Here is an 11056-nt window from a genome sequence, read left to right on the forward strand (position 1 = left end):
TGATTCTATAAATCTTCAATACCTTCTTTCTTTTTGGTTATTTCGTTCTTCTTCGAGTCTAATAGGTATGTGTCGTGCAATGGTGAAGACCTGAAACAAATATGTACTGTTCAGCCTACCATCCCTCTGGACGGAATTCAGATCGGCATGAGGCAGTGAAACTCCGTGTTAAGTGACGATCGTCAGCGCGTGTTAGTCATTGTTCTCGATGGGATTCAAGTACGTGTTGTGCATCGATCCTTTGTATAGATGAAAACCTGAAACTTTCCTCAATAGCGCATTACATTTACTGTTATGCTATGTTCAACCAACCGTCGCTATCGACGGGATTCAGATCGGCGTGAGGCGGTGAAACTCGGTGTTAAGTGACAGCCACCGGCGCATGTTGGTCGTCGTTCTCGATGGGATTCAGGGATGTGTCGTGCATCGATCCTCTATATAGATGAAAACCCGGAGAAAGGTATCTTTCCTCAATAGCGCATTAGATTTACCATTATGCTCTGTTCAAAATACCGCCTCTCTCGACGGGATTAAGATCGGCGTGAGGCGGTGAAACTCAATGTTAACTCACAGCCACCAGCGCATGTTGGTCTTCATTCTCGATGGCATCCAGTTCACGGGCATGCTCCCGCATGATGATGTCATGCACCATGCTCTCCCGAGGCTTGCTTGCAGGAAGAGTTTTACATAAACGCCTTATAGAGAAATATTGGGGCCCAATCCCCAATCTCCAGCATGAGAACCTGGTCGAGGTCATCGTCGCATGCAACCACCAATCCAAGCATATTAAGTAATCAATCTGCACGTTCAATATTTTTGTTCTGTTCTTTTTTGCATCAATGCTGAAGCCAGACTTGCAGGAAATTTTTTGTTATAAAGTATTTTACTTTTGTAGCTCAACACTGACTTCATCCATGTAAACAAACTAAATCGTACAAGAGTTGTAGTTCCTTATTTTTTACATATGTGCATTGCTGATAGTGGTGCCGAATAACTATTCACACATATTAGATCCTCGGTTTCCTTTTCTCATGATGCATTGAGATATTTATAGGCTTCAAACCACTCTAAGAATGTTCACATTGCTTGACAACCCTGAGCTTTCTCGCCAATTAGCATCTACTAACTATTGTTGTACTTTCTTTTCTTCCTCTTACCGTTTACATGCTTTGTCATCACTTATGCTGATGAACTAGACAGCTCTTCACCAACAACTTCACATGCAAGAATATGGTGAATTGGTACTTATTTACTAAAGGAAAAATAGATATTGAAGGAAGGATTATACTGTTTATACATGTCCTATGGACGTTGTTGTATAATCTAATGTCTGATTTTTTTCTATAGACTTATCCGTTTATATTTAGTATAATCCCGATGGTATACCTGGTAATTGTCTTATCATGGTAATTCTCCTATTCCTTTCGCTATTTTTTAGGCCATTTATAAGTAATAAATGATTGAGTTTCGTAAAGATGGTGCCATCGTAGTGGTTCTTAATTAGGTTATCAATGCTCAATCGTTAGAAAAATAGTAACATAATAAATGAGGTGTATGTTTTAAGAATCATGTGATAAAATGTTTTCAAGTTGTTGCTTGATTTTGTTATACATATCAAATGTTTCTTCGAAGTCATATTATTATCAAATAGCTGCTTATAATTTATGTTCGTTTTGTTTTGCATCTTGGATATTCATGCCATGCAAACCATTTTATGGTTCTCTACTATTTAAATCATCAAGAACAGTATATAAATTACGTTTGTTTTGTTTTGGAAATGTATATGAAAATGCAATTTTCTTCTGAAATTTTTGAGCATGAAATGTAAGTATGTGATGCAGTGTACGCCCAAGTTCATTTTTTGTTTGGAATTCCTTATATGATTTGTTTACTACTCCGAGATAACCAGCATCATACATATTGCCATATGGTAACCAAATTTTTAATGCTTTCATTACTAATATTTAATATTTAATAGGACATTTTCTGAATTCTATATATGCTAATATGTAGATATATGTGTATCAGATATAACCTATTAATATCTTCATATGTTCTCAAAATGACTAGCCCGTGCGGATGCATGGGTTGACGACTAGTCTGTCTATCTATCTATCTATCTATCTATACCTATACTAATTCTTGACTTCCCAGAAATTACCACGTTAATCAGTAATTATGAACCATTAATCTGATGGGACCAAGTTATAATGTTGTAGATCTAATCTACCTAGGGACTCCCTGAAAATTACCAGTTGTCCTTACAAGTTGTCCCGCGTGCACTTTCTTTTTTTCTTTTTTAGAAAAATCTTTCACGTGATGGTTTGGTCAAAAGAAAAAACACTTTCACTTGAGATATATCCCTAAAAAATCTCTCCACCGGTGGCAACTTCCTCCCCCGATCCTTCCCCACGGAGGAACGAACGCGTCATTGACCCTCCTCTAGCGCTGCTTCTCCTCCTCCAGGCTCCGGCGTTCCTGCTCACCTCCCTCCTCCGGTCTTCACATGAATCATCTAAAAACGATCTAAGCAGCCTCTCCAGATCCCCTTCCTATCCAACGTTTGAATCTACCTTGCCCAAACACGCTGCAATCAACCTTTCATGAGGAGGACTTTACAATCTCAGTTTGCACGCCCGGACCAAACAACGATGGATGATGTGGTGGAGAACATGGTGTGAAGGTAGTTTATTTCAGCTAGGGGGGCCTCCATTGTTGGTGAAGCTGCAAAAAAATTGACTATTCCAGGTATGCAAGGAACAAGGATGGAATAGGTTTTTTATTTTCAAGATTTTTATGTTGTGCATCTGGCAATCTGAAACTTGGTCTCTAATCAGCAAGTACATACAGCCTAGGGTTTTGTTTTGTTGTCCTTTAGTGAAGTGCGTCATTTGGTTTCTGGCCTGTCAAGATAGATATTTGTAGGGTTGTTAAGTTAGATTGGTTGTTTATGTGCCGTCCAGTTAAGGGATTCAGTTCGCCAAATATTGGGACGTACTTGCGCACAGACTCGATCACCTCTTCTAATTTTGTTGGGAAGCGAGAAAGTCGTTTTAGCATTACATGATCTGTCCAATCTACTTCTCTTTGTTTCTTACAAGCAAAACTCCATGCTTTTTCAGGGATCTATTCTTGCAATTATGCTCACCCAACGATCCAATAGGATTTGTGTATCTTAGAAGCCCAACCTATACTCTGTTGTGATGCAATTTTTTGATAGGACTGTTTGTAGACATGGAGCGTATATATGCACCCTAGCAGTATTTGCTGGAAGCAACACCAGAAAAATTATGGTCAACTAAACCTCTTGGTAAAGACTAGCAGCAAAGCTGTTCACCTCCTCGACACTATACAAATTCATTGTCAGGCGCTCCCCCGCCCATTCAGTACGAAAAATTAGTTATGTACATTTACAATTCTCTGTTTCAGATAATTTTTACTTATATATTTTATCTATAATCCCCTTCCCTGATTGAGGCATCTGGAGTCCAGTGGGTTCTGTCAAAGAAAATGGCGATTCATTTGTGCAGGTCTGACAAGGCAAGGAGTCCAGTGGGTTCTGTCAAAGAAAATGTCGATTCATTCAGCGACAAACATAATATCTATAATGTTTGAGGTGACCCTCCTAGGGACAGAAAGTTATCGTCTCAAGCCCACCACTCGGTGGAACTTTTATGGGCAGCCTTAAGCTTCGTAAAGAGCACATCTCTTTACTCACCAATTATATACAGAAATTATGGACAATCACAAGATTTTCACCGTGTGCATGACACATACGTTTTCCCGTGAATCCATCTCTTCTCCCCTATACATTTATTCACATATTACTATATTAGATCATAAATCAATTTGATTATCACAATATATATTGGTCTGCAAATCTAGATTCTGCAGAACTTCTATATGTGGTGAGAAATAGACATATCTCTTTTACATATTTTTTCTAAACCCTGTTGGGATACATAACAGGTTTTCCTGTGGATGAGCAAATTGCAGGAGATACTGAACATAATTCCTGACTTGCGAACGACAATTTTTATGCCTTATCTCCACCTCATAGACGATAGATGTACCTTCTATCTACAGGTATCTCTCGGTTCCTTCTACTTCCAAGACACATATAATATTTGTAGTTGAAATGGTCAAATCTATATAAGTTTTATGATTAAGTTCAGTTAAATGTGTCTTTTGCTACAGAGATTGTGAACTGAAAACTACTGTGCAGTGCTAATCCTAGGTAAAGATGTAAATTTAGTGTGCCAGCAATGGTTGATACAGTTATTCTTCATTCACAAGTACGTGCCATTTAATCTTAATTAAATATCAACTAATATCTCTTTCTACTGTTTCTTTTGATTCTTTTAATGTGCGTGTGTGGATTTTAGATGGGAATTTATCGGCGAGGGCCAGTCAACGGACAAAACAACGACACTACTATATAACTACCAAGAATGCATCTGTGTTGACTCTGATCATGACCCTAATGTTGGGAAGCTAATGGAGACTTCTACACATGTTGTTCCGTTCCTGAGAGCAACAAAGAAGATATGATAGTCATGGCTTCTACTGTATCACCCGGACTTAGTATTCACACATGTATTTCCCAGTGTGTTGTACAATTAACGTATCATGTTTGTTAGTAGTTCTAACATGTTAGACTTAGATGAACTTCATTTGTACCTAATATTCTCTTTGGCACTTAATTCACATCACTCTTTAAGTTCTGCTCGAAGGGTCATTTGAATTGATGACAATGGTAAAGCTCATGTGTGTCGAGTACCCCATGTCTAAATTTATTTAGAAGAATTCACAATATTACAGCCTCACATGATCTGGATAACTTGGAAATAGAAAAGAAAAACATGGTTGCCATGTCATATGCTTTTAGTTCGTTTACTAATCATATTGAGAAAATAAATTTAATTTCTTTAGAATAAATTTAAGAACACAAAAACAAAGTTGGTTGAGCAGACTTGGATGAAAACACTATATTTCAAATATTATTAATGGCTTCGAGTATTTATGAATTTTGAAAAAAAACTAGCCCGTGCAATAGCACGGGTTGACGACTAGTATTTACTAATCGGAGGCACCACACGAGCCTCCACGTTAATCCTAGGAAAACTAACTAATTAACTGTTGGATCTGTAATTCAAAAATATTTAGCCACTGGATGTACGTAATACACAGACAGAGTCCCGAATGACCACGTCTCCACGCTGTAGAAAAAAATAGCGTTCCTTCTCCCATAGAAAAAAAAGCTTACCTTTTCCCACGTATAAAAAGTGTCCCCAGCTTAAAGAGAAAGAGTCCCCAACTCCCATGTCTAAGTTCTATTAAAATAAGACAAATATGCCAAACAAAGACATCTACAAATACGAAGACATCAGGCACGTAAAAAAACTCCGCCAGCCTCACGTTAAAAGAATATGTTGCCTTAATAAAAAAACATCACGTACTACAAAATAGTCCCCAACGCCCGTATCTATGTTCTACAGAAAGAAAACGAGCATGCCTTTTTCCCACACGTAGGAAAATGAGTCCCCCAACTAAAAATAAAAAAGAAGTCTCCAACACGCACGTCTAATTTCTATGAAAATAAAAACAATGTGCCAAACAAATACAAGTACAAATATGAAGATCTCTGGCACAGGAATAAAAAGTCGCTAGGCCTCTCATTAAAAAGAGTCGACATCTCAATCCCCAGAAAATTCATGCACGTACAAAAAAGATGGACCTCAAGACTCATGATCAAAAGAGAGAGCTTACGCCTGATTTTGAAAAAAAAAAGCAGCGGTCAGATATGTTGTCGGCACCATAGAAGTATACTCAGAGCCATACTCAGAGATCATCTGCTGGCCAGTCTATGGCGCAACCGACATTGACAACAAAGTTTCAGACCTTGGTCAGTAACTTACATGTCTTCAACAGTTGATCCCCTAATTTGTACTTCCGCTTGGTCCCTCTACTGCTCTCTTTGACATGAGTTTTCCTCCAATCTCTACTTGATAAAATTGGGGAATAGCTTGCAGGTCAATGGAACGAAATTAACTGATTTTATGCGCCTCTGATTTATGGATCTATGAAAATCGATGCTTCTCTTGTGACATAAGCAGATGTATCTTGAGCCAAGATGTATTTACATGTTTCCAAAAGGTTTCCAACACCTTAAGCATGGCACCCATAAATCAATGTGTCTTTGGCAAGAATTCTTATGAATATTTTTCATTCTAAGAAAACCAAAATTTGCATGTTTTCGATACTAATATTAGAGATTATAATTCCCTATAATTTAAAAAAATAAAAACTAATAAATGGCTTTGGTACTTCTACTATTGCATGTCTCCCTAATTAACTAGCCCGTGCTGCAGCACGGGTTGATGACTTGTGGTTAATAGTGCAATCTAAAACCTGGAACATGGAAATCCACAAGCAGCACGAAATATCCACTAATCCTGAGTGGAACCCCTGATCATACCCAGATTGCCCAGTTTCTGGCAAAAGGATCGATTCACTTGAATATGTTAACATCAAATTGCTAATCTGGATCTTGGCTCAACCCTAAGGGTGTACAAAATACAAATGTTTAAAATTAAGTATATTAAATTATCAGTTTATGAATAATTACTTTAATTATGTAAAGTATTTTTTGATAATGGACCGAGAGGCTAATTCCTAGGCTTGTAGTATAAGAGTAGTGTGTTTTACCGTTCTATGGTTTTAGGCTTGTTGTATCGTCACTCTACTAGGGTTTCAAGACTCTCCAACTTTCCAATTAAACATACAAAAGTATATAATAAGAGCCTCCGGTATGTGGGCCAATACATTTAATTATGGCCTTTGCGACGGACATTGGGTTTTCTGTTTCTGTGTTTAGGATTGAAGAAGAATTTTGATGACCCGCGTTGCAGTTTTCTTTACATGTGCAAGGTACGCCACCCAAAATATGATGTAGAAATAACATGTTGACAAATTCTCTCGAACTGAGTTCTTTTTTGTTTTTGTTTTCGGAAAGGGGATTGCCTACGTGACATCCAAGCCATTCTCTTGTGTTGGCTAGCTCAGCCGGTTGAAGATACTTATCCACAATCATCATCATCACCATCTGTCTCTCTCACACACACACACACGCACGCACGCATACACACTTGTGCACACGCGTAAATATACTACTACGGATATATACAAAATTTAAAGTTATGCATGTGCGCTCGATCGAACACATTAATTTCACAGCATGAACGATACTACGACATATAGTACCAATCACTCGGCATGCACCATGTACGATACTATATACTCCAACATAAATCTGTGTAAGCTAGTACAAACCAAACAACATTCTGCCAGGCCAGCTTCACCCATATATGTATTGTGAGACGCTGACACCCTTTAGCTGAAGATCACTCTTTCCTCATTCTCGGTGCTGTCAGATATGCCACCGATGAGAAAGGAAGAAGCAAAAGCTGGTGGCTCAAGGACACCAAATGGAGGAAAAAAGACAACTTGTTATGGAAATGCATAGGCGATAGGAAGTGTTAGGAAGAGAAAATTTGCTAAGTGCACCTAGTAGCATCCAGTCTTCTTATTTTTCAGATTATGCCGAATGAGAGAACAATTTCTAAGAACATTAGGATCTATATAACCTCGACACCGATGTTCTTAAATTATGGACAACAATCATCTACCCTTGCACCTGCATGGCCTAGATATTAAATGGATACATATTTATAAATAAATATATATTCATATGTAAAATGGAAGTGTTTAAATTTCAGATATTATACAGTTGGAATGATGCTAAGTTATTCAAATAATGATAATACAAAATAAACTGATGTATTATAAACTTCCTTATAGGGAAGAGTACATTTTCTTTCCCATTTATCTTGCACAAACTGCCATCGCTGGTCCGAATGAAACCTTCATGTCGTTGTAGAAATATGCACCTCTTCTTTGCCAACCTCTAGCACAAAGAGGAATGATATTTGTTCAACTGATATTTATGAAGATGATTATATTCATATTTTTCTTATGCATGACAGTTTATGCATATTTTCCTGCTTGTGGGTTGAGCTAGCTGAGCGGCAATCGGCAAAGAATATGTGTGTGCCATTCGATGTCCTCATCTGAAGGGTGGATGGTCGCCACCCGACATTTCCTGGTGTCACTATATAGCTCTCCTTCCCCTATTTTTAGGGGTGGCTACAGATGTCTACTCAATTTCCTCTTTTTTGTTGTTCTCTGCTCGTTATTTTCCTACGGATACATGTAGCTAACCTCTTTGACCAAGGGTGGAGCTACATTGAGGCCTGCGGGGGGCCATGGCTCTCCTAACCTTGGTAAAAAATATGAACAAATGTTTTTAGCGAAAATGCCAAACGGAGACCGAGCTCAATGGATGCCTTTATTTAGAAACTTGAAAATTCAAATTTTCAGTTTCAAAACATTTTGAAAATAAATACACATATACCTAGATATGTAATGTTCATGTGTGCAAATTTTCAGGTCGAAATACATTAAAATGTGAGCTACACAAAAAAGACTAACCTAGGGCTTTTTAGCATATGTACTGGTCATTTTTAAAGTTCATGATTTTGCTTTTTGTGCAGCTCACAATTCAAGGTATTTCATCATGAAATTTTTCATACATACACTTCACAACCTTGCATACATGTGTATTTTTTTAAAGAATTTTTTGACATGAAAGCTATGAATTCTGAAATTTTCAAAATAAAGGGCTCCATGGAGCTCGGTCTCCAGAATGCATTACTATTTTTAGGAGCTACTTACATTTGAAAAATATAACCTTTGGCCCTCCAAACATACTACCTGAGGATCCTGTAGAGCTCCACCACTGTCTCTCACCCCTGTCAAGACCTCCAGAGTAGTTGCATTTATACTCTCGGCTTGTTGGCACATTGAAATGCACGGAGGAAATCTCCACCTCACTTTCTTTTAAAAAGAATGTTTAATGCAGATCCGGTGGACTACAAATTTCTAGGATAGCGTGTCACACATAGCAATGAATCAAGCACGTAGCGGCCTAACAGTCCAGCTATATATTTGTCGAGCCATAAAAAGGGAATGCAGTGCAACCTGTACGATACAACATAGTACCAATTACTTGGCTACAACATAAATCAATGTAAAATAGTACATACCCAACAACCTTCTGTCAGGCATACCAGTTTGTGTGTGCGCGTGCGCGTGTCTATATATGACGACTCCATCTTGACCCATATGTGAGGCTCTTTAGCTGAAGAGCACTCTTTTCTGGTGTTTTCAAATAGGCCCCCGATGAGTAAAAAGAAGAAGAAAGGGTGATTATGATGAAAACACGTTAGGGAATAGGAAGTGCAGGGAATATGAAAGTACAAGAGCACGGGGAGCCAGTGCTCTTCTCAACGATTTATGGCCTTGGACCATTCGACCGTGACCCCCAGCACCTCCAGCTATCCAACCGACCCTCGAACCTGACTGTGGATATGGGCACGAGGCATGCCCGAACCTGATTGCTACAGATTAGTACCAGTAGATGCAAGGGTTTGAGGTAAGGATGGTGTCTGAAGGTAGGAGGAAGGAAGTTGAAGTATTGGAGAAAGGGGATGGGGAGAGATTACAACCAGATTTCTGTAACTGCCCGGGGGTCCCTCCCTAGCTCTAGTACTGCTCAGATCTCCCACGTAGCACTACACGCTTGTTTTCTTTAGGAGGATCCATAGTCCCTCTTGCCCGCAGTAACTCCGACGGCTGATCTCTTTCTTTTTATTTCGTGTGGTCGAATCATAATTCAGCCTCCTGCTCCCCCTGGAATATGAGTGTACTGTTGTGTGATCATTTTTTTTCTTTCGTGTGGAAGACGAGTGACGAGATCTATAGTAGTCGGTAATCCCTGTAAGAAAGTCGAAGAAAAAATTGTAGCTGAAAACAGATTTGTTGTGGACTGGTGGTTAACACTGTGAGAAAACTTTGCCTTTATGTACCAGCTTGTGGCACACACGCACCCACGATCATGGCGCAACGTGATATTTGAGCAGGGCTTTCCCGCATGTGTCGGCTCCAACCCAGATCGAGTCGGCAGGTTACTCACTGCTACAGGCTCAGGATGCTTGTTTCTAGTCATTAGCAGACAATGAGTCCTTCTATCAACGGCCATGCTTGCCCGTTGACGACCACACATTTCTCTTGCAAAACTTGAGCTGTCTGCCTCAATCCCTCACTCCCTTTCCTTGAGGATTCCACCGGTTCCTTGCAGCTTGGTTTCGCTAGTGCTTTTGAGTTTGTTGTGTTCTTTCTTCTGTTGACCTTTTGGCCGATGAGCTTTCTTAACTATAAGAAACAATTTTCCACGTGTTGGTTTTGTTCCTCCCGGACGGATGAAACGGTTGCTTTTCGCTCACCGGATAGGAATTTTGTGCAGTAGCTCCATGTGCATATTTAGTTTTTATATACCAGATTATGATATCTTACTTATGGTAATTAAATGAGAGGAGTTGTGAATTGTATCACATATTGCTCAAATTAACTTCACCCGAATGCTAATATGATTAACTAGTTTAGCGAAGCATGTAGTTTTTTAGGTACCAAATGCATGTCATCGTAGTTTTAATTATGGCGCTGCCAATAATCTCTATTCATGCATGTCAAATAAAGATGCACATGCACGGATGCACCCCGCCGCAAAATCAATATCAATATGGGCAGCATATACATCAACCTTGTTGTTTTACTTGGGCTAGGCAGATAACATTTCACTACTAGAGAAAAGCTTATACACAAAAACTTACCAGCAGCGTGGTTTAAAAAGAAACGCTACTGCTAAATAGCAGTAGCGCTCTTTACAAAACCGTGCTACTAATATCCCTTTAGCAGTAGCGTGCTAGGAGAGAAGAGCGCTATTACTAAAATGGCCAGGGCGTTGCCTTCAGACTAGGTATAGTAGTAGCTCTTTCCATAGACGCGCTACTCTAAAGTACTTAGGAGTAGCGCGTTTCGCCAACACACACTGCTCCTAAGTATCGTGCCCTCTTGCAACTAAGTTTAGTTCCGTACT

At 39.1% G+C, this 11056-nt stretch overlaps 1 long non-coding RNA gene across 2 annotated transcripts; it reads left to right on the top strand.

Annotated features, from left to right (window-relative positions):
- Positions 1-2413: 2413 nt before the first annotated feature.
- On the top strand, positions 2414-4724 carry LOC123082897 (uncharacterized). Of its 2 annotated transcripts, XR_006439147.1 has the most exons (3): positions 2414-4086; positions 4198-4295; positions 4386-4724. It is a non-coding gene; the product is annotated as an uncharacterized lncRNA (long non-coding RNA). The 2 variants fall into 2 exon arrangements; XR_006439146.1 differs by having other exon boundaries at positions 4198-4724.
- The last annotated feature ends 6332 nt before the right edge of the window (positions 4725-11056 follow it).

Source organism: Triticum aestivum, chromosome 4A (assembly GCF_018294505.1).
Source record: "Triticum aestivum cultivar Chinese Spring chromosome 4A, IWGSC CS RefSeq v2.1, whole genome shotgun sequence".
In the NCBI taxonomy this organism is placed as follows: Eukaryota; Viridiplantae; Streptophyta; class Magnoliopsida; order Poales; family Poaceae; genus Triticum; species Triticum aestivum.